At 38.3% G+C, this 22,244-nt stretch overlaps 1 protein-coding gene across 2 annotated transcripts in view; it reads right to left on the reverse strand.

Moving 5' to 3' along the window:
• Positions 1 to 22,244, reverse strand: part of LOC131060183 (F-box protein 7) — a 336,958-nt gene that overhangs the window by 102,883 nt on the left and 211,831 nt on the right. The gene's annotated exons all lie outside the window — the stretch shown is intronic.

Below are 22,244 nucleotides of genomic sequence, written 5' to 3' on the forward strand. Positions count from 1 at the left end.
CCACGTTTGGACATGAAGCAAGGCAAGCATACCAAGAGTATACTGAATTACCTGCTGATTTGAAGGACCAGTGGACCTTTGATCAATACATGAATCAAAGGAATAGAAGAGGAGGAGCTAGGAATGATCACTACAATCCATCAAGAAATGATTATCAGCATACACTTGGTAAGATCACAATGCCTTATTATGATGGAAGCAATAAATGTACAGCTAGGTCTTGGGTTCAAAAACTCGATAACTATCTATCATTAAGACCTATGCCGGAGGAAGATGCAATAAGATTTGCCACCTTACACTTGGAAGGGGCTGCCCATGAGTGGTGGTACCACGGTCTGATCACACTTGGACACAATCTCATTGCCACTTATGCTGAGTTCACTGAGAAGCTAATTGACAGATTTGATGTAAAGGACCCTGAGGTAAGCTTCCGTGAGCTAGCTCAACTTAAGCAACATGGCTCCCTTGAATCATACATCACTGAATTCCAACAGTTGTCAGTCATGGTTCCCACCATCAGCGAAAGAAGATTGGTTGTATTGTTCATTGAGGGATTAATGGAGCCACTTAGAGGCTGGTTGAAAGTCTTTGACCCGCCTACATTACAAGAAGCAATGAAGAAAGAAAGAAGCATGGAGTTCGCAGCACCTAAAAACAAAGGTTATCATAAGGAAACACCTTCTACCAACCAAGAGAATCCTCAACAACTTGTTGAAAAGAAAAAGAAATCAGCACCTATGATGGATGAGGAAACACGCGAAGATCTCAGGAGAAGGAAATTATGCTTCTAGTGCAAGGAGCCGTACAACAGAGAGCATGATTGCCCTTTAAGACCTAAGAGAAAGGCAAATCGTGCAATGTGGGTATCTTATGAGGATCTTGATTCTGAAAATTTAGATCAATTAGCTACTTCAGGAGGATTTGAGCCGGATGTGAATATTTCTCCCATGGCCTTGTTTGCTGATGAGCAGGATGAGCTTACTTTCAGGTTCTGAGGAACAATCAATGGCCAGCATTGCATTGCACTCTTAGACACTGGAGCATAATGCAATTTTATTGATGAGGGATTTGTGACTATATGCAGGTTGCAGACAGAGGACTTCAGCAGATTTAAAGTTAGAGTAGTAGATGGTTATACCCTCATGTGCACCAAACGGATTGGTAATCTTACTTTGCAGTTGAATGACTATGAACTACATGCTGATTTTTATGTAGTCAACATGGGAGCAGCGGATGTGGTCTTGGGAATGAAATGGCTCCAAGACATTGAAGAATTTACCCTCAATGTGCCTAAGCTAGAAATGAAGTTCAAATCAAACAATAAAGATTATGTGTTGAGGGGAATTGTTGATGGCAGCCTACATGGTATCTCTTTATTCAGAGGATACAACAAGAAAAATGAACAGCAGGAAGGGCTTAGGTTGGTGGATAATCCTTTGTTTGAAGTTGATGCTTCTTGGATGATAGGAAATCCACTCTTTGATTTTGATCCTCTTGATAGTGATGATTGTGCTTCAAAGATTCATGCAGGTTTCATGGCAGAAATTCATAGGTGTACATAGTGAGGAGTCTTCATAGTTAAACATTTGATCCTCAAGTTGTTGAGTTGCTTCAGAGACATATTATGCGGGTACATGAGAAGAATGATGGCTTCTCTCCGGTTCAGTTTAAGGGCGAGAGGGATCTACTACATGATTTGATCGATCCTTATGAGATTCATTCTATTGCAGCATATGATTTGAATATGTGGATTCAGTTGATGATGCAGGAGATGTGTCGTGATCGCAGGGACATTACTCAATATTTCATTTGGGATCCAGGAGGTGATATTCATCAAAATGTTGAGATTGAGCAGTGGAGATTGCTTGGGGTCAAGCAATTTCAGGAGGGGTAAATTTGTAATGTCCCCAATTTTAGCCTTAAGGCTAATAGGCGTTATAAGGAGAAATTAATTCAATTAATTTCTTATAAAGTCATTAAAATGAATTATTTATTAAAAAGTGACTTTATATTTAATTAATTTAATTATAAGTGACTAAAGTATAAAAATAAAATATTAATTAATAGTCACTTAATTAAAAATAAATATATTGTACCTACCCCCTTGTAGAAGGTGTCTCATGACGAGTTATGGAGAAGGTTAAATAGAAGAGGGTAAGAGAAGGAAGGCAAACTTGGATTTTGAGATTGGAGAATTAAAAGGATTTTGTAGAACCTAAAGGGTGTCTGCAGACTTAGGATCCTTGGGAACGTCAACTCCCATTGATCGCATAACTGAGGGGGTGAAAGATCCTCTGAAGGGTGGCTTTGTGAGTGAGGAGCATTCAGATTTTCACATTGAGTTTATCAAGGTTTCATATCAGATTTTGAGGTAGTTGCTTCAGACTTATCAGATTTCTACGATTTTGCTAATGACAATGGTGAATGTATCTCCATGGTGATTTGAAGATAGCAATCTCTCCTAGAGAAGGACACGATATGATTTGTTGTTCTTGGAGGGCAAATCGAAGTATATTGTTGCTGGTTGTCATATTGTTTGCAGATTGAACCATCCACGATTTTGTTCATACACCATCCAATGTGCATCGATTTTGATATTGGAAGCTACCAATTTCATTGGGAGAACAAGGCAATCTAATTGTTATAAGTTTTGGTGATAGATATCGGCTACATAAGAGAATCTGATCAGAACAGTTCGGTGGCACATAAACCCTCGATTTGGGTTGACACTTCATGGTTCGGCCTTGAGATATCTTGTTAGTAAGGTGCCCTCTTCAAGAGAGAAGACCGACCAGTTTGGAGGTGAATTGGAGCACTTGTATGCAGTCTACCTTGGTATCTCAGACCCTTCACTTGCAGCAGGAGGGACGACATGCACATGGTTCGATTTTGCTCATTGGAGTCTCCTTTCTAGTGGATGTTGTTTGTTCCTTCATCGCCATATTCAAGCAATTCCCTCCAGGTTCTTTGCCAATAAAATTCATTGTAATTTCAGTTTGATATGCATAAAGTTTATGAGTACCATTAGTCCTCAGAAGTCTGACAATTAGTTATTGTTATCAGTCAATGTTTGGGCTTGTAAAGTTATCATTGAGCTATCCTATGAATAAAGGTTGAAGGAGTTAATGGCTGCATCTTATATGACTAAATTCTGAGATTGTATGACAACCATTTGACATAATGACAGCCAGTAGATGTCCATGTTTGAGAGCTACTTTTGTCTTGCAATACTTCTAGGTTGGTCTAAGTATTTTAATATTTTCATATTTGCATTTCAAAGTTTTTTGGTGAATGTTCTTTAATGAGGAATTAGTGTTTGGTGTCCCTTATATTGAACTGAAACTAAGACCAGCAGACTGAGACTCTGTTAGCCAAGTGTTTGACGAAATATTTAGGCCAAAAGGATCAGAATTTTCATATCAGAATTGACTAGGGACATTATGGATTCTATCTTTGTTGTGGTAGATAGATTTTCTAGAATGGTGCATTTCATACCTTGTAAGAAAACTAGTGATGCCACTAACATTGCAAATTTGTTCTTCAAAGAAATAGTATAGTTACATGGCATTCCAAAGAGTATTATCTCTGACAGGGATACTAAGTTTGTGCCTTATTTTTAGGGGACCCTATGGATGAAATTGGGCACAAATCTGCGTTTTAGTTCTGCTTACCACCCCCAAACAGATGGTCAAACAGAGGTTGTTAATCGAAGCCTTGGTAATATGTTGAGATATCTTGTTGGCAAAACACCAGGTACTTGGGATCTAGCTTTGGCTCAAGCTGAGTTTGCATTTAATGATTCTCCTAATCGGAGTACTAGATTTAGTCCACTCTATGTTGTATATGGTATGCATCCAAGGGGAGTGTCTGAGTTGAGAGATCTTGGTTGTATGGAAAAGAGTAGTGCAGCAGGTGAGGAGTTTGCCTAAACTCATACATGATCTGCATGAAGAGGTCAAGATGAATATTGAATCTAGCAATCAGCAGTATCAATAGCATGTTGATAAAAAGCGGAGGGAACTTCATTTATTAGGTGGGAGACCTTGGCTTGGCTCATCTGAGAAAGAAGAGATTTCCTACAGGAGTCTACAACAAACTTCAGATGAAGAAAGTGGGTCCTTGTAAAGTTCTCAGAAAATTCTTTGCCAATGCATATGAAATAGCTCTGCCCTCAGATTTGGGCATCTCTCTTATTTTTTATGTGGCAGATCTTTATCCATACAGAGGAGATGCACAAGAAGATGTTGTTGAAACTGAGTTACCATTTAATCTAGAACAACAAAGAACTACATCCACTCCGTCAGAAATAGAATGCATTCTTGATACACAACTATTGAAGAAGACCCAGGGTAAGGAATACTTCCAATATCTGGTGAAGTGGCAGCATCGACCAGTTGAAGATTCTTCTTGGCTCATTGAACTAGAGATCAATCAGTTGGGTCATACTGTTTCAAATCTCATGAGCAGGAGCTCATGATTCTTTCTCTGCCTTGAGTGTTCGATAGAAGGGAATCACTTTTCCTTTAATGGTTTTTGGCGTTTATTTTTTCTTTCAATTTTGGATTTTGGTTGGAGTTTCGTTTCTTCCTATTCCTGTCGCAGTTTTGTGTGAGTCGGTCCATATTTATGTTCCTATCTTACCTGTGACAGGAAGTTGTGTTCTCAATGGAGTTCAATGTCACACATACCGACCGACAGTTGCACTCAAGTCAGTTACACAGTTTCATGTTGGCAAGTCAGTTTCCGAAAGCCATGTTGGCAGCCATTTGCCAACCAACTTCTGCTCTATTAGTAAGGCATATGTGGGTGAATCGGGGAGTTGGTCGCGTTGTGAAGCAGAGGGTTGAATTCCAATCAGCAGAGGGAGACATTGTGTGTAGGAAATCAGACCCATCGAAGAATGACTGAATAAGTAAGAGGCAACAAAAATAAAATTGGAAAGTTTGGTCGATCAGGTGTGTCTGTGAGAAGGCCAATGAGGCCAATAACTATTTTGTTGTGAATCATCAGACAGACCGACTCCTAGAGTCGATTAGCATTGTAAACATTATAAATATGGTGAAAGAAGATAGTTTCTGATCAATGTGTTTTGTAATGTTTTGTGTTCTGTTACCTGTTGTAATCGGAACAGACTGTTAATAAAATTTTTTCCCTGTCTTAAATTGCTGAACTTCCTATCATTAATTCCCCTGTCAGTTGCTTGTAAGTTTCTGTGTTTTTGTTTATTGTTTGGTGATCAGCAAGATGTGCCATCAAAAGACAAGGTCAAACTTTAAGAAGACCTGTGTATAGAGATTACGGATATGATGCAGATTACTATTCTGAAGCTATTCCCCAAAGTCATTGAAGAATTCCCTCACAGAGAAGTATGTATGATGATGGTATGGTTACCATATAAATGAAGTTTCAGCCTGTCACGATTCACTTAAAGAATGCAGCATTACAACAATCAATGAAAGGGTAAGGTGGTCACCTCATGATAGAAGATTAAGGATGATTACAAGTTTTCTGAATATAGGAACATAGAAAAATTGCACATTAACAAGGCTGATTATTTTATTGTAAGCAGCAAATTTGTTTGACAAAGCAGAGACTCTATAAGACAGACTTTATTGACATTGATTTAGCGATCAACATTTAATATCAATAAAGGCAACGAGCATAATGATCACCAAACCAAAGTAGGTTGAAGACACAATTAGTATTTGTCAAAGAAATCTGTTAACACAAGGCAGTGAGTTGATTTATGTGTAGAGATGCAATTTGTATAAAGATAACAGGTGGCGACTGTTCATATAAAACACTGATTAAAACGAACTTTAATAAACTGCAATTATCATAAGAAAATGGTGCGATTTCCTAATATTTATATAAGCAGTGATTTGTTAAGAGTTCGATATTCTATTAGTTAATACATTGTGAAGTGATGCGATCATGTTAAGGCAAACAAATATTATGAAGTGGTGCAGTTTAGTGTATTCACTAAACATTCTCAAAAAGCTACGATCTGTTTAAGAGGATGTTAATATGACTATTCAAAGGGGTGCAATTTGTTCAAGGAGAAGTCAATATGATTAAAGTAATTATTAAAGAGGGTGCAATGTGTTTTAAGGAAAGGATAAGAGGTGTGATTTCATAAATGAAATCTGAGTTGGTTTAATAAGAACATGTCTCTTTAATTCTGAAAGGATATGTCACTTCAAAGAATATGAAGATATAAAAAGCAGAAGAATGAGAGATAATATGTGTGTGTAGTGTGTGCTATGAAAAGATAATCAAGCAGATATATATACACCAGATTTAGAGAGGGCTATATATGATAAAATAATTTCAGAGTTGAGGAGAAGAGTATGAGGAGTTTGAAGAAGATTTTAAGAGGATATAATGATCAGTTGTGGCAGTTTTATGATCATCATTATTGCAGAATTTTTGGGTGAAGTTGGTGCTTCATATTTAGGAGGTCGGTGCCTCATTTTGGGTGGAGTTGATTCTTCATCTTTGTGAAGTTGGTACTTCATATTTAGGAGGTTGGTCCCTCATTTTGGTGGAGTTGGTGCTTCATCTTTGTGAAGTCAGTGCTTCATATTTAGGGGTTGGTGCCTCTAGTAGGTTGGTGCCTACAGACATTGTAATAGAAGATATACATATTTAAGCATTTATTGCCGTAATTTTTCCCACTAGGGTTTCCACGTAAACTTTGTGTTTTTAGTGTTCTTATTTGTTAAATCTTGCATGTGTTGAGTAAGCTTTACAAAGTATTGTTAATATATTCAATCAAGTAAAAATTTATTAATATACTGATTCAACCCCCCCTCTCCATATATTTGTGTGCTCTTCAAAAGGCTGAGATGAACAAAGTCCAATCTCCAAAACCGCAAGGGTTTTCAAACAAAGAAATAATAAACTGCAACACACCAAATGAGCTCTCAAACTTCTTATATGTAAACTTTTTCTAGGAACTTTCTGGAAACTCTATTATAAAATCACTTTACTAAATAACTACATCACCAGAAGACCCGTCTCCTACCCCTTGAGACATGTACCGAAGACAGAGACGTGTCTCCAGTACCGGAAACGTCTCCAGAAACTTCTTGATGCATAGGCCACTTAGATTGGCTATGGTACCAATATTATAAGCAATTTTAATTTCAATTTTTGCTCAATTTTAAATTTAACATTAAACTTTACCACTGTTCTTGTTTTCGAAGTTCTATGTCATGATATTTTCTAGAAACTATTAAATTATTTTAAAAAATTTGCCGTCTCAAAGTACCCCCCATCTCCTATTTTTGAAATTTAGCTATACCAGTACCGGTACCAGTCTCCAAGTACCCTCGTCTCCCAATAAACTTGCTAAATAATATACCTTATAACTCCAAAAAGTGATTTATTTTACTTTTTAAAACATTTCCAGCACATAAAGTCACTTTTGAAACACAAGTGAAAATATTAAAATATTTTCTATCACCTTGTGGAAACTTGCCAAGGTATTGAAAATGGAGACGAACCAACTAAAGCTAACAAATGATAACTAATGCCGACATGAGCTCATACTATAAATAGCAATATTCTCCAAGGACCTTTGAGAACAAACCCCAAAAGATTAGTGACATGCAAGCACTTATTATAAACAGCAATGTTCTCCAAGGACCAAAGAGAACCTAAAATAATATAGAAGGATTGGTGACATACAAGCACTTATTAAAAATAACAATATTCCCTTGGGACAAAAGACAACAAACCCAGAAAGATTGATGCCATGCAAGCACTTACTATAAATAGTAACTACAGTCAAAACCCACTGAAACTGAGAATTGAGCTCACCGATCACATTGGAACACTGGTAGGGAAAATGGAAACCTCCATGAAAACCCTAGAAATTGGCCAATGCTTGTATAATAGGATAGTGTAAAAATGGGGACATTGCAGTCCTCCCTTCCCAAAGATTGCTTGTCCTCAAGGAATACCATCACAACTCCCAAAACATCAAATTGATCAAGACTGAAACCATGTATAATTTTAGGGTCCCAAGTAAAACTAGGAGATTTGTAGCACTATCCTCTCGAAAAATTGTCTAGCAAGGTACCAGCACCAAAGACCTCTAGATAACAGTCTGTAAAAAGAGCAACCAACTACTTATATACTCAGTAAACTCCTTAAAGACTTGCTCTTTGTAAGAAACAAATCAATGCACCAAAGGTGTAAACTCCAGAAAGTCAACATCGACTGTCTCAATCCCAACAACTATTGGACTACAAAACCAAAGTGATCCTAGGGTTCCATGTCAATCTCAATAAAGGGCCAACATTTTGAGGTTGTGCCACTCTGATCAAAACTATAAAACCATCATGCCACGACTACACTCACCTTTCTTGGAACCCCAAAATGTAATCATCATCAAATCCCAAGCTGAAATACCCGAAAGGGTTGAAATCAATACCAAGAAACATATCCTACCAAGGCATCTCAATGAAGTCCATACCATCAATCCCACTGCCAAACTCTATCCTAGGTAATGGAAAAGAAAAAAATGCTCAACCATAAAGCATAAATCTCAGCATATCCCCTTGAGTTGTCCCTAAAATGAACTGACCAATCACTGCCAAGGGATTGGTATATAAGATATCAGCATAACCAACTCTAAAATCAAGTAACCAGGTAGTGCCTTTGTGGTTGCCAATTTAAAAAATATTGTCAACATTTAATCTCCAAGTCTCAAATGAAGAAACCCGAGTACTTCAACAAACCCAACACACTGCAATCAACCAATCATCAAAAAAGGCATGTATTATAACACCATGAAACAATTGCAATGATCAATACTTGCCCATGTGGAAATGGGAAAAAACTGATCTATACACGGAAGATCTCAAAGAATCAATTACACTAGAGCCTATAAGAACTCATCAATAGTTTGAAAAATCAGCTAGGACTCGCAAGTCCGTTCGCTTGCCGAGTCAACTCGCCACGGACTCGTGAGCCGCATCCTATTGAGTCACCCCAAAAAGCTCGAGTTTTTGCATAGGACTCACGTGAGTCCTAGGGGTTGGACTTGCAAGTCCAGATCTAGGACTCTCGCACTTGCCTGGAAACGCCCAGACGGCTAAAAATGACATTTTTGGTTTTTTCATTTCATTTTGTTGTTTGGTGCCCAAAATAGGTCTTCAAGTGTCCATTTCTTCATACTTTGTTTCAAGCTCATCCATTTTCAATCATCCAAAAAATAAATATTCGTGGGCATAGCTCCCAAACCCCCACTTCCAACCAATGGGGAAACGCAAGTGCGTTTCCCCGCACCCTTCTATCGTTGGGTTTTTCTCATATCTAACACCTTGTGCAGCTTATCATTGCTGCCCCTCAAACACATTAGGGTCTCCACTCCCAAACCCCCACTAGTTACTGGGTATATATTATGAAATTTCAAATATTAAGTGTTTAAAGATCAATTTTCCATTTTCTTCTACATTTTCTTTCCATTTTAAGTTAATGAAAAAAACAAATCTTAGCCTTTTAGGATTTTCAAATTTTTTATAGCTACAAACCCTAGTTTTTTCAGTTTTTTCTAAGTTTTTTAACTTTAATTTAATTACAAATGGTAAATGTTAATTTTTTTCCATTTATATCTTGTTGCAACATACTTCACATTTATAAATAGTTCCAATTTTTTTTTTTTAATAAGTAAATAGCTACAGAGGGACAGCACCCTTGTATTAAACAAAAAGAGAATACAAGGCCTGATTCAATAAGAGCGGTAGGGGGAAAGAATCAGGAAGAAAACCCCCTACCTTGGCTCTAGTCACAAGATAAGAAAGACCAGCCCTGGAGGCTAGATGAGTACAAACATAGACCAACCTCTTAAAGAAACAGAGGTTTTAAGACAAAAACAGGCAATCTCAAAAAACAGAGAGACCGGAGGGCATAAAGACAACCGGAGTCAAAGAGAGTCTTCAGAAGGATCATCCACAAGTGCATTAGTCACATCTAGGACAATGGGACATTCCGTGCCACAGTTCGAATGAGTTGTCGATTCTACCTTCTCCTTTGGGAGTCGGTAGTCGTTTGGGAACCACTCTTCGCCCAACCCAAAACCCCAGTCATTTCCATCCACCAGATCTCCATTCTCCAAAATCCCAAAGTAATCAGTACCCGCTAGATCTTCATCACAGAGAAATTTTGCTCGCCATTCCGACGTGAAACCGCTTTGTATGCCAGCCGCTTTAACCAGGAAATCAATGTTCCTGGAGATGATAGGCCAGGTTGCTTGGAGAGACTCAAAATCCAGAGAATTAACAATCACAAGCTTCTTCACCTCCGCTCCGTTGCTTAGTGACATATAGTAATTTTGGGGAAGCGAAATTCTAAGATTGGCATCAATATTGTACAATACAGCATCTATTTCCCCCAACAAGCGATGCTTAAACATCATTTGCATTAACAGTTTTGCTTTCTGCTTTCTAGTCCCCATGTAAATTATCATTGCAAGAAAAAAAGCAGGGATATCGGCATTGGCTCTATACCTGTGGTAAGCCATAAGGAATTCCTTTCCCAGAATCCTCTTAAGGCTGTGGAGAATAAGAGGATGCCAAGAGAAGAGGACCTCTTGCAGACGTATGTCCGTGATTTCGCCCAAGAAAGCCATCTGGCGACAAGTAGCTTCAAGGAGGATTGGGGTCTCCATAGCGAGTCGCCAAGAAAGGAAAGCAATTGTTTAATGGAAAGAAAGGGTATACCATTGTTAAATAGCACGGCATCAAACTAGAGAATATGGCACCTTGCAAGCAATTCATACCCAATAAATACCCACACGCGTGAGCTGCCAGTATCCAAAAAACCATCTGCGCCAAACCTCCTCAACTTGGTGTCGACCGACTTTAAGCATCAAGTGATCATAAACAAATCTTGAGAGGATCTAGTCGTAACTAGATATTAATAAAGTACCCTTATATTTAATTGCCACGAGGCCAAAAACCGGCACTAATCAATGATGCCGGCAATGCGTCACATCTCGTTGGTAAGAAGAAACCTTAACAAGTTAACAGGGCAGATGGTCGATCTCTACACCGAAAACTATGACCATAAAGTGGAGAGGGGGTAAAGCAGCTACCAGGGAGCAAAGCGTCGTAATGCTCCACAACCGGAAGTTGCAGAAAGAACCGGAGAGCGTCCCCCTCAATGGAAAGTGAGGATAGCATGTCAACCGGTGGAACCAATGCCACATCACCAACCGGCCCAACAGAAAATCATCGGTGGATATTCAGGTGGGGTCACCCACGGCTAAAGCCAATTTAGAAAGTCTATCAACTTCACCATTACCTTCCCTGTAGATGTGGCTAACCCGAAATTCATCAAAGGTAGCTAGCAGCGCCAAGATCAGTTGAAGCCACTGGTTAAGGCACCAACTAGGGATGCTATTACAGCGGATCACATTAATAACATTTGACGAGTCTCCCTCCAAATGAATTCTCTGCACCCCTAGCTCCTTCCCTAACTGAAGACCTCTTAAAGCCGCTCTGAATTCCGCTTCATTATTAGTAGCCACACCAATCTTTTCAAAGATTTCTTTTATACAGAGACCATCAGAGTCCCTCAGAATACAACCAATACCACTTTGACCCGGATTTCCTATAGAAGCACTATCAAAGTTTACCTTGCTCCACCCATCCTCTAGCGCATCCCATTTCACCCCCACTCTTGGATTGGTCTGATCCACCGGGGTGCCCAGTCCGAAGATTGGTGGGATGAGTAGGTTTGGAAGAACCAGCTTAATCTTACAATCCCAGTCCGTGAACAAATTTTTCTTTAATGTTTTGGATTGGGCTACCTCATTCAGGAGTTCAATCAGGTGGTTCTCAATTTTCCCACAAAGAGACAAAAGGCTCATTTCTTTACCCTGGAAGATTCTGCGGTTCCTTTCTTTCCAAATTTCCCAAATTAGAAGTGATGGGAGGATAAAAAGCAAATCAGCAAAAACAGCCTTACCTGCCAGTTTAGGCCATTGCAAAAACTACTTATCCAGCCTTGCTGGGAAGGGGCCAAAGATTCTCAGTTTTCCCATGAAATGCCACCAGCTGTGACTAGAGAATTTGCAATGGAGAAGAAGATGATCCGTAGTCTCTTCCTGTTCTAGACATAAGGTACATCTGTTGGGTCCATTGGTACCCATTGACTGGAGTCTTTCTTGAGTTAAGATTTTTCTCTGACAAGCCAACCAGGCAAAGGAGCCCGCTTTGGGAAGGAGGTGTTGGTGTCAAAAAAGATTAAAAGGCCATCTTTTTAATCAGTAGCTGCTTCTTTCAATTTGTAACCAAAACATACTTTGTATTTACCATCGGAGGAACCGCACCACCTAATAATGTCCTTATAAGGGGAAGGGAAAATAATCCTTTTGTTAAGAATATCAGTAAACAAGTCCTTCTGAAGCTGATCCAAGTCCAGCTGATCCAAAGAGTTCCATTTCCACTTAGCAATACCATTTTCTTGCATCGGATAACCATAATCAAAGATATTGTGCCCCCAAAGGCGACAGGTTTTTGCCATGATAGGTTGCAGAGTGGGGTTGTGACATAGGGCATCTTCACCAGACCAAGAATCAAACCAAAAGGAGGCATCCCTGCCATTCCTGACATCCCAGGTAGTCTGATCGCTTATGATTTCCCTGCTGTCCATAATGAAATTCCAGATAGCCGAGCCTCTGGGAGGGATTGTTGATAGTCAAAATCCTTTTAGGCTCCAGGGAGTCCAAGTATTTATGGTTTTAGGAGCCTTGCCCATTTTTGCTTCTCGTCGCTACATATTTCCCAAGCCAGTTTAGCACCCATTGCTAAATTCATAATTGAGATTTGGCAAATGCCAGCACCTCCCGCCTTTTTTGGTTGGCAAATCTTTTTCCAAGCTATCAAAGGGAATTTACCTTTGTCATCCGAACCATTCCAAAGGAAATTTCTCATTAGCGAAATCAATTCATCTTCAATTGCCACCGGTAATCTTAGGCAAGCCATGGAAAAAACCGGTAGCGCTGAAAGAACCGACTTTATCATAGTAAGCTTGCCAATAGAGGATAACCACTTGCCTTTCCAAGTTGCAAGTTTGGATTTGCACTTATCAATAAGATGCTTCCAGTAGTGAGTTCTGCTACTGCCAATGAAGAGGGGGGTACCAAAAAACTTCCCTGGGAAGTTTGCGACTCTAAGATTAAGAATCCTTGATAATACAGCTTGCAAGTTAAGCGGAGTGTTGACAAAAAACACTTCAGATTTGTACCAATTGATTTTCTACCCGGAAGCCATATAGTAATCATCAAGGCATGTTTTAATAGTTCTAGCTTCCCTCCTATAGGCCGAACCAAACAGAATGGTGTCATCAGCAAACTGAAGATGAGTCGTTTTTTCAACCCCTGTTGCCACATTAACTCCAATCCAACGATCATCTTGCTGAAGAGCTCTTATAGATCGACCTAAAGCTTCAGCCATTATGATAAACAGAAATGGTGATAATAGATCACCTTGTCTGATTCCTCTTGTCGAAGAGAAGAAACCATGGGATGAGCCATTAACCAGAACAGAGAATTTGGGGGAAGAGAGACAACTCTTGACCCAAGTGAGCCATTCCTTGCAAAAGCCAAATTTATTAAGAACATCAAATAAGAAATCTTTGTCCACCATGTCATAAGCTTTCAGGATGTCCAGTTTTAAAATCATACAGGAGTCCTTGGTCTTCCTGGCTGTGTGAAGCGTTTCATGAGCAACGATAATGCCTTCCACAATGGATCTTCCAGGGGCAAAACCGCTTTGTTCATCTGCTATGATGTGTTTAAGGAGGGGCTTCAATCTGTTAGCTATGATCTTTGTTACAATCTTATATACAGTGTTGCATAGAGCAATGGGCCTAAATTCACTCATCTGTTGTGGATTTTGCTTCTTCGGAATTAGAGTCAAAAAGGTATGATTGATAGCCCCTAACATAGTCATCTTCTTTCTTGATTCTTCTACTGCAAGATGTAGATCTCGAGCAATGATATCCCTGAAATGATGGAAGAAAGCAACAGGGAAGCCATCCGGGCCAGGAGTCTTATCCAGTTTCAGTTGGAAGGTAGTATTCCTTACTTCATCAATTGAAATAGGAGTATAGAGAGTTGTATTTTGATTAACGGATATAACGGATGGGATTGAGTTTAGAATTCAGGCTCTTGCTTGATGGTTGATCTGATGGTCACCATTCAACAAAGAGTCAAAAAATCTTACAGCTTCCTGTGCAATGTCCTCATAATTCCTGACAGTGGCTCCATCTGATCTCATAATCTCCGATATTCTATTTCTATTTCGATTGGCAATGGCCGACCGGTGGAAGAATTTGGTGTTTTTATCACCTTCCTTTAGCTATAACTCTCTTGATTTTTGACGCCAGTGGATTTCTTCACACCGAAGGATTTCATTTAGGTCAGATTTGAGAGAATTTTCTTTGATAAATAGATCCTTAGTCATTCCTGAAGTGACAACAGAGTTGGTTAAGTCTGCCAGTTCAACCTTAATTCTTAATTTCTCCATATGAATATTCTTGAAATGGCTCTTATTCCATTCTTTGATCTTGACCTTAATATACTTGAGCTTTTTATTGAGAATGAGTAGTCTCGAATGATTCCCAAAAACCGGTTCATTCCACCAAGCAGCTATAAGGTCATATAGTTTAGGCACTCTAAACCACATTTTCTCAAACCGGAATGGGGTACCTCCCTCCGCTTGACCCAAGGCGACCTCCAGACAGATCGAGTAGCGATCTGATCCAATAAGCAGCAGAATCAACGATTCTAAGGCTAGATTTTGTCCTAACCACTCACCAGTAACAAGAAACCGATCGAGCCGTTCAACAATATTAGTCAAACCCACTCTCTGGTTCGTCCATGTGAAAATTCCATTTTTCGGAACAATGTCTAAAAGGTTATTCTTCTCAACAAAATCCAAAAAGTCCTTCTGGGATGTACCAGTCCTCTGAATACCCCCACTTTTCTCAATGCCAGAAAGGATCGCATTGAAGTCCCCAGCTACCACACAACTACCTTCAGTAATACTATTTAGTCTACTGGATAAGAGATCCCAGAGAGCTCGTTTATCACCAGCAGTAGATGGTCCGTACACATTGAAAAGATTGAAATTCTCATTCCGTCCAAGAATAGTAACCGAGCAATGTTGCCAATACTTATCTTCCCCAACAAGTGAGATCTTAACATTCATGGGGTTCCAAATGATACCCAAGCCACTACAGGCTCCAACCGATTGCCTAAAAAGCCCATTCCACTGTTTCCAAACTCTCATTTTAGCAGCAATCTCAACCTTGCTCCATTTAGTTTCCTGTAGTAGCCAAATATCTCCTTTGGTGTCATCAATCTGGCGCTTAATCAAGCGCCATTTGTCAAGGGCATTGATGCCCCTGACATTCCAAGATAGGAGTTTCATTGCTCCTGGGGAAGGGCAATTCCCTTCCCTAAATTAAGTTTGGTTTGACCACTGGCAACACCAGCCACTGCTAGCATAACTTTTTTGGACTTGCGCCCCCGCACACCTTTTGGCTTAAAATTTGGTTTGTCAATAGTTGAATCCGACTTACCAAAACCTTTTGAAGTACCCTCCAATATAAGATCTGAGTCAGGTTCAAAGTCTTCCTCCCCCTCCGAGGAGGAGGTTTCAATTTCACCATCTTCCAGTTCAATGCCTATCGAGGAGCAGATCTGCCCTCCCATCTCCCTCATAGTGCCAGTCTCCATACCCTGAGAGTGAAGATTGCCATCTTCAATTACCAGTTGATTCCTGGACACAAAAGGGGAGGGTGGAAGTGAATCCGCTAACTTGGATTCAATGTCTGCCTGTAGGGTTTTGGTCTTCTCCAAAAGTGTGAGAAGATCTTGTTGGCTCACGCTTTGACCAGAGGAGGAGGAACTATGATTAAAGGGGTTGCCTCCGTTAGTGGAACATTCTCCTTGTCAAGAGTATCATTGCAAAAAGCTTCCCCAGTGTCAAAGGCAATAGGAGGTTCCGGTTGCAGTTTTACCTCAATAGGAGATTGCATACAAGAATAACTCCGATGTATCGTAGCCGAAACATCACAACTAATACCGGTATGATCTAAGGAGAAGCATTTAGGACAAATATGCAGCTGATCTTCTTATCAATCTTTTGGATCCAGATCTTCCCTGCCCCAATAATTCTGACTTTGTCGGGGATCTTGGTGATTTGATCTATGCTAATACAAATTCTGAGGAAGCTTCCCCATAATTTATCCTCCAAGATGTCACCTGCCGATACAAAGGTGCCAAGGTCTTTGCATATATCCTTAATGACATCAATGTGCCAATAATCCGAGGGACAATTATACAGTCTTATCCATACCTTGCTGTCCGGCAATACATGCGTTCGGGGGTTGAAATTGGGTTGCCAATCAATGGTGTGAACTTCAATGCCATCTAAGATGTATGGACCTTTATTTTTAGCTTGCCATTTCTCCTTATTGCTCATAAATTCAATCATATAGAAATCAGTCGGGAGAATATTAATGTTAATATCCTTTCCCCACTGCGCTCTACACCAGGATTCAAATTTGTCCTTAACCCGCTTTCCACCACCCCACTTGATGAAAAGGCAAGACTCAAGCAAATTTGACCTAGCAGAATTAATTTTATCATCCAAAAAGATGGTGGGTCTTGAGGTTTTTCTTACCGGTTTATGAAAACAGGGTCGCTGAGGGAGGGACGCGGCTCTTCGAAAGTCAGGGCGTCTTTCTTGGTTCGATCAAGGCTTCCGATTTTTAGGACGGAAGTTGGATCTCCAAAACCTGGCTTGGTCCGCCCTTGAGATATCTTGCCTGAAGCGCCCATTCCGCTTTTGGAGATTACCATGATCAATCGGGGGAACCAAAAAAGAGTCAGTGTGAGGATTGCCTCTCTCGGGTGCCGCACCGGAAATGCTAGGTTCAGGTGGTGGATACCAGTTTCGAGGGCCTCGGATGCGGGATGCTTAGCCTTGCGAAACCAGCCTTTGTTATTCCAAATTAAACCATTCTCCTTCCACTTAAGCGGGTCAATAGGGCACTGGTTACCACTTGAATAAGCGTTTCCATAGTTTAACCACGGTCTGGAATGTCTGTTGCCCTGGACCATATCTGCTTTCCCAACATTAACCGGTTTCTGAACAGCATGCAATCTACCTGATTCGATGGGGAAGGCAATGTCTGCTTCATCGCTCCAAGATCCAACCTTCGTAGACTGAGCGCTAGAACAGCGCACATCGTTAATCCTGCTCCTTTCGCCAGTGCCGATCTTGCTGCCATCCAGTGCCGCCATTTCGCTCTGCTCCTCAAATTCAAATCCAAATTGAAAATGAAAATCATAAATAGTTCCAATTTTCAATCAAAATTTTGAATCCAACTAGAAAGGATTCTTGTTGGAAACATGTCATTCTTGGGGCAAAAAAATGGGAGATAACATGTATCCATCGCAAAACAAAAATGTTTGGGGGAGGTATTAATCGACTAAAGTATCACCTTGCACACATACCATGTTGTGATGCTAAACCATGTGTATAGTACCTCCTAAAGTTATTGCAAAGTCAATTAAAGACTTTTGAGAAACAAAAAAATTTAAGAAAGAGGCAGAGAGAAGAAATGACAGCCATTGGTAGAGAGACTTCTTCCATTCCTCCATTTCCTAGATCTATGAGTAATGGTAGTGGTAGTGAGTGCAAGTATATAGCCTAAAATTCATGGATTTTCTTCTAATATAGATTCATTTTTTTTCTATGCACTACATCAGGTTCCCAACCATTACCAGAGAGCATGGGTTGGAACAAGGATAAGCCAAATGCCGCAAGAAGTGCAATTGGAGACTTTCGGTTCTATTACACTATTTCATTTCATGTTGCTAGATAATTATTATTATTTATGTTTTGAAATACATACTTTAATTTGTGTTTACTGAATTTTTGTATTTAGTGGTATGCAACATTGTAGATTTCAAAATTAAACTCTCAATTTATAGTACTTATTTTATTTCTTTTATATCTCCTTAATGGAAGAATACAATAATGTCATTACTATTTGTGGTACAAGGTTCAAAGCCTCTAATAAAGAGGAGAAAAAGGGCTCCATTTTGAGTCAAAAGGTCCCAAAATTGATAAATAGTATGCCTTATGGAAGAAGGGTTGCACCATTAGGGATGATGGTTGAACCCATAGAAGAAATAGAACATTATTGAATTTTCTTGTTTCTTCGTCAAGTAATTGTACTTCGTGAAACCATTGATTTAGTGATTAAGATTTTTAATTTCTAATTTATTGAATTGCTGATTTTAATGACAATAGATTTCCACAATCCATTATGTTGAGATTCGTTGATTTGGGGTTTAATTGCGTGAGTTTTTGCATCAACGTTTCAAATCACACTGTGCGATCCATCATCAGGATGAGAGAGTGCATAAGGAGAAGGAGAAATGGTAAGTTGTAGACTAAGACACCCTAAAAAGTAGGGATGGGGAGGGAATAGAGAGGGAAGGAAGTACACAGAACTCAAAGAGAGTAAATAAATAAATACATATGACCTTAATAGAGAACAAACACAAACATAACATTTATTAAAAATATATCTGTAAAAGCTTATATATATATATAGAAAGTTTAATGTAATAATTAGATATCAAACACAAAAGAATGATAAACATAATAACATAAACTATAATAATTTTATATATTATCCAAACTGAAAAAACAAGAGAAAGGGAATGAATAATAAATAAAACAATATAGTTATAAGTATAATAAATAAAGGACAAGTTATCACAAAAAGTACCAAGTATTAAAAATAATGAAAAAATAGCACTAAATTATATAGTTATCTATAAACAATCAAAAATCATAAGATAAACTATGAAAAAACAATAAGTAAAAGGCTTCCTAGACATCCATTATTACTAAAGTACTGTAAAAATTAGCACAAAAGATAAAACAAAACCTAAGAAATAAGGAAAGAGATATCGATAATAAATTAAACTATAATAAAGAGATAACAATAGGAAAAGAATAACACTAAAAAGAGAACATATAAAATTGAGAACAAATTAATTAAAAGAGTAAATAACGAGTAGTTAAAAAATGTTACAAATATTAAAAAAATGAGAATAAAACAATAAAAATTGCTGATTTTGTTTCTTTCTCGGATGGCATAGTGTTCTTGAAGTAAATTGATGCTTCTGGATACACAAAGAATGTTGAATTTCTTTGTGAAGATTTGGAAGGAATCTTGGTGAAATGGGGTTAGGAGAATGTAATGCAAATAATTACAAATGATGCAGCAAATTATATTGTAGTAGGTAGACTTCAAATTTCTTTCTTTCTCGGGTGGCATAGTGTTCTTGAAGTCAATTGATGCTTCAGGATACACAAAAAATGTTGAATTTCTCTGTGAAGCTTTGGAAGGAATATTGATCAAAGGAGGGTTAGGAGGAGAATGTAATGCAAATAATTACAAATGACGCAGCAAATTATATTGTTGTAGGTAGACTTCACATGGATAGGCAGCACTCCTTATTTTGGACTCTTATGTTGCCAATTGCCTTGACCTCACATTGGAAGATTTTGACAAACTTCCATGTATCAAAACATGTAGAGTATGCAAAAAATATTTGTAAATACATATATAATCATACTTGGTTCCTCAACCTAATGAGAAAATTTACAACAAGAAAGAGTTGGCTCGTCTTGGAATAACCCACTCGACCAATTTTATCACATTGCAATCTTTGCTTTAGTCAAAGGCCAATTTGAGGCACACGTTTGTTAGTGAAGAATACTCTAAAATGTACATGATCATATGCAAAGACTAATGCAGGAGTTGATGTGATTGATTGGATCTTTGATGTGCATAGTTCTTGGCAATTGGCCAGAGAGATTGTAGACGTGAATTTTAATTATATTTTTGTTCATATTTCCATTTCATTTTCTTATTTTTGTTCACACTTACTTATGTTGATGTTTCACAATGTAGTTCACAAAGCCTTTAGTTGCTCTCCAACAATTTTTTGATGGGAAGATTGCAATGGATAGGGCAAAGGCCATTAGATCTATTTATTTAGGGGTTCAGGATAAGTACTATCCCACATGAGGGGTCATTGATCAACAATGGCACCTTTAGCTTCACAAGCACTTGCATGCAGCTACCTATTTCCTCAATCCAGCATTCCAATTCCACCCATATTTTAAGATTGATGAGATCTTGAGTGGTCTTTAACAATTGTAGAGTGAATAGCACCCGAGTCTTTGGTTAAACTTTGAAGTCAAGATAATAACTGAGATAGAGATATTTAGGCTTGCACAAGGAGACCACTTTGCATGAGACATATACAAGACAATTCAAACGACATTGCAACTAGCTAAAAGTCTATTAAAACATAATTTAAAATTTAAAAATTAAAACTTTTCCCTCTTTTACATTAATATGGAAAGTGAAACTCAAAGTTGGACAATGAGATTGATTTTTATTTCTTCACATTTAGATGCATGATGGACAGGTGTGGTAATAAGGTGTCAAATCTTGGAAGGATTACAACTCATGTCTTGAGACTTGAGACAACCATGCAACTCTTCTAGATGTGAGTGCAATTGGACTATATTTGAGCATATACAGTCCAAAAAATGCAATTATTTGTTAGTGCAAAGATTGAATGATATTGTGTATGTTCATTACAACCTTTGCCTCCATCAAAACAAATCTTGGGTGTTGACTTATCTCCCATCAGTCTAGTGGAGCTTGAACCATAGTCACGTTGGATCACCAAGGTTGATGATCCTCTCTTTAGTGATGATGACCTTGCATGGGTTGATCAAGTGGATCAAGAAGCAAAGGCAGTAGCCATGGTAGAGGAGGATAGAGGACAAGGAAACCCCTTGGATGTTGGTGTCATTGAGACACAAGAAAATATCATGGTTGCATCATCATCCAAGACCTATCTTAGATATCAATGTAGGGCTTGCAATGATGTTGGGATGAGTGATGCAAGCTCCTCTAAGCCGTAGACTTATATTTTTAGTTCTGATATTTTTTTGATGCCATGGATTTCATAATTCATGAGATTTAAATACATTTGACAATATTTATAATTTTAAATTTATATATCTAACAATGTTGTTTCCTTTAGGTAAAAGTTAAATTTCATTTTATACTTGTGGACGATGTCTACTTGTGTATATGGTCAAAATATTTTCTATCTGATTAGTTTATTGTGGCTTTAAAGTTTATTTATTAATGGGTGAATCACACAAGTTTTAAATCCTTAAAAATCTCTATATTTCATGTTTTTTTTCAATTTGCCAAGTCTTGGCACCAACTCTAAGTTCAAGTAAAAGATCAACTTGCTCCAAAGCAAGTCCAAGTCAATAAATTTGTTTGTTTTAATGTTCAAGAATTTTGCCAAGTCCGAGTCAAATTTGGGTATGTCAAGTTTTTGCCAAATTCAAGTTTTTAAACTATGCTGCCCACAATATCCACAATCTCCAACATAGAGTTGCTTATCTTCTTGGCCATAATGCCTTGAACAATAAAAGGCCTATGGAACTAAATGTTTCTTACAATAGATTCCTCATTGCCTATGAAGGTAATAAATGGGATAGGGCTGCCATCAAAGGGAATGAATCTTTCTTTGCTCCTGCATTATCTTTTCCATCTGATGTTATCAATCACTCAAATTCTATAATGGAATCTTCTGGTCTCAAAACTATTGGGTATGCCTCGTGTTCAGCTCTAACACTAGTTCATTAATAGCCACTTCAAAGAAACCATTTTGAAAAAGAATTGCCAACGTAGCTTTTTATCTAAACATCTTAGGGATTTCACCATCACTTTGCCTCCATCTTGATAATCTGATCGCAAATGAGCACTGTTAAAGGAAACTGTAGGATTTGACTAATTTTTTAAACTGTTTTACAGCCCTTTCCCACTTGGGGTAAATTTGAGATCAGAGACCCCATTTCTTTGTTTTGCCATTGTCATAGAGAGTTTTCTGAAACTCAAATAGCTCCGTTTGCACTTGATCCCTTTACCACCTGAAATTTCAACATCTTTCATATTTCATTCTCTGTTTCCTTAGTGTTTTTTCATCTTTGGCAATAAGATTTAGTTAGGTTATGCTATTCAAAATCAATAACTCAATAGAAAATTTCATAACTAATTTAAAACATTGTAGCTAGATATAACTTAACTTTACTAAAGAA

Source organism: Cryptomeria japonica, chromosome 7 (assembly GCF_030272615.1).
Source record: "Cryptomeria japonica chromosome 7, Sugi_1.0, whole genome shotgun sequence".
Classification (NCBI taxonomy): Eukaryota; Viridiplantae; Streptophyta; class Pinopsida; order Cupressales; family Cupressaceae; genus Cryptomeria; species Cryptomeria japonica.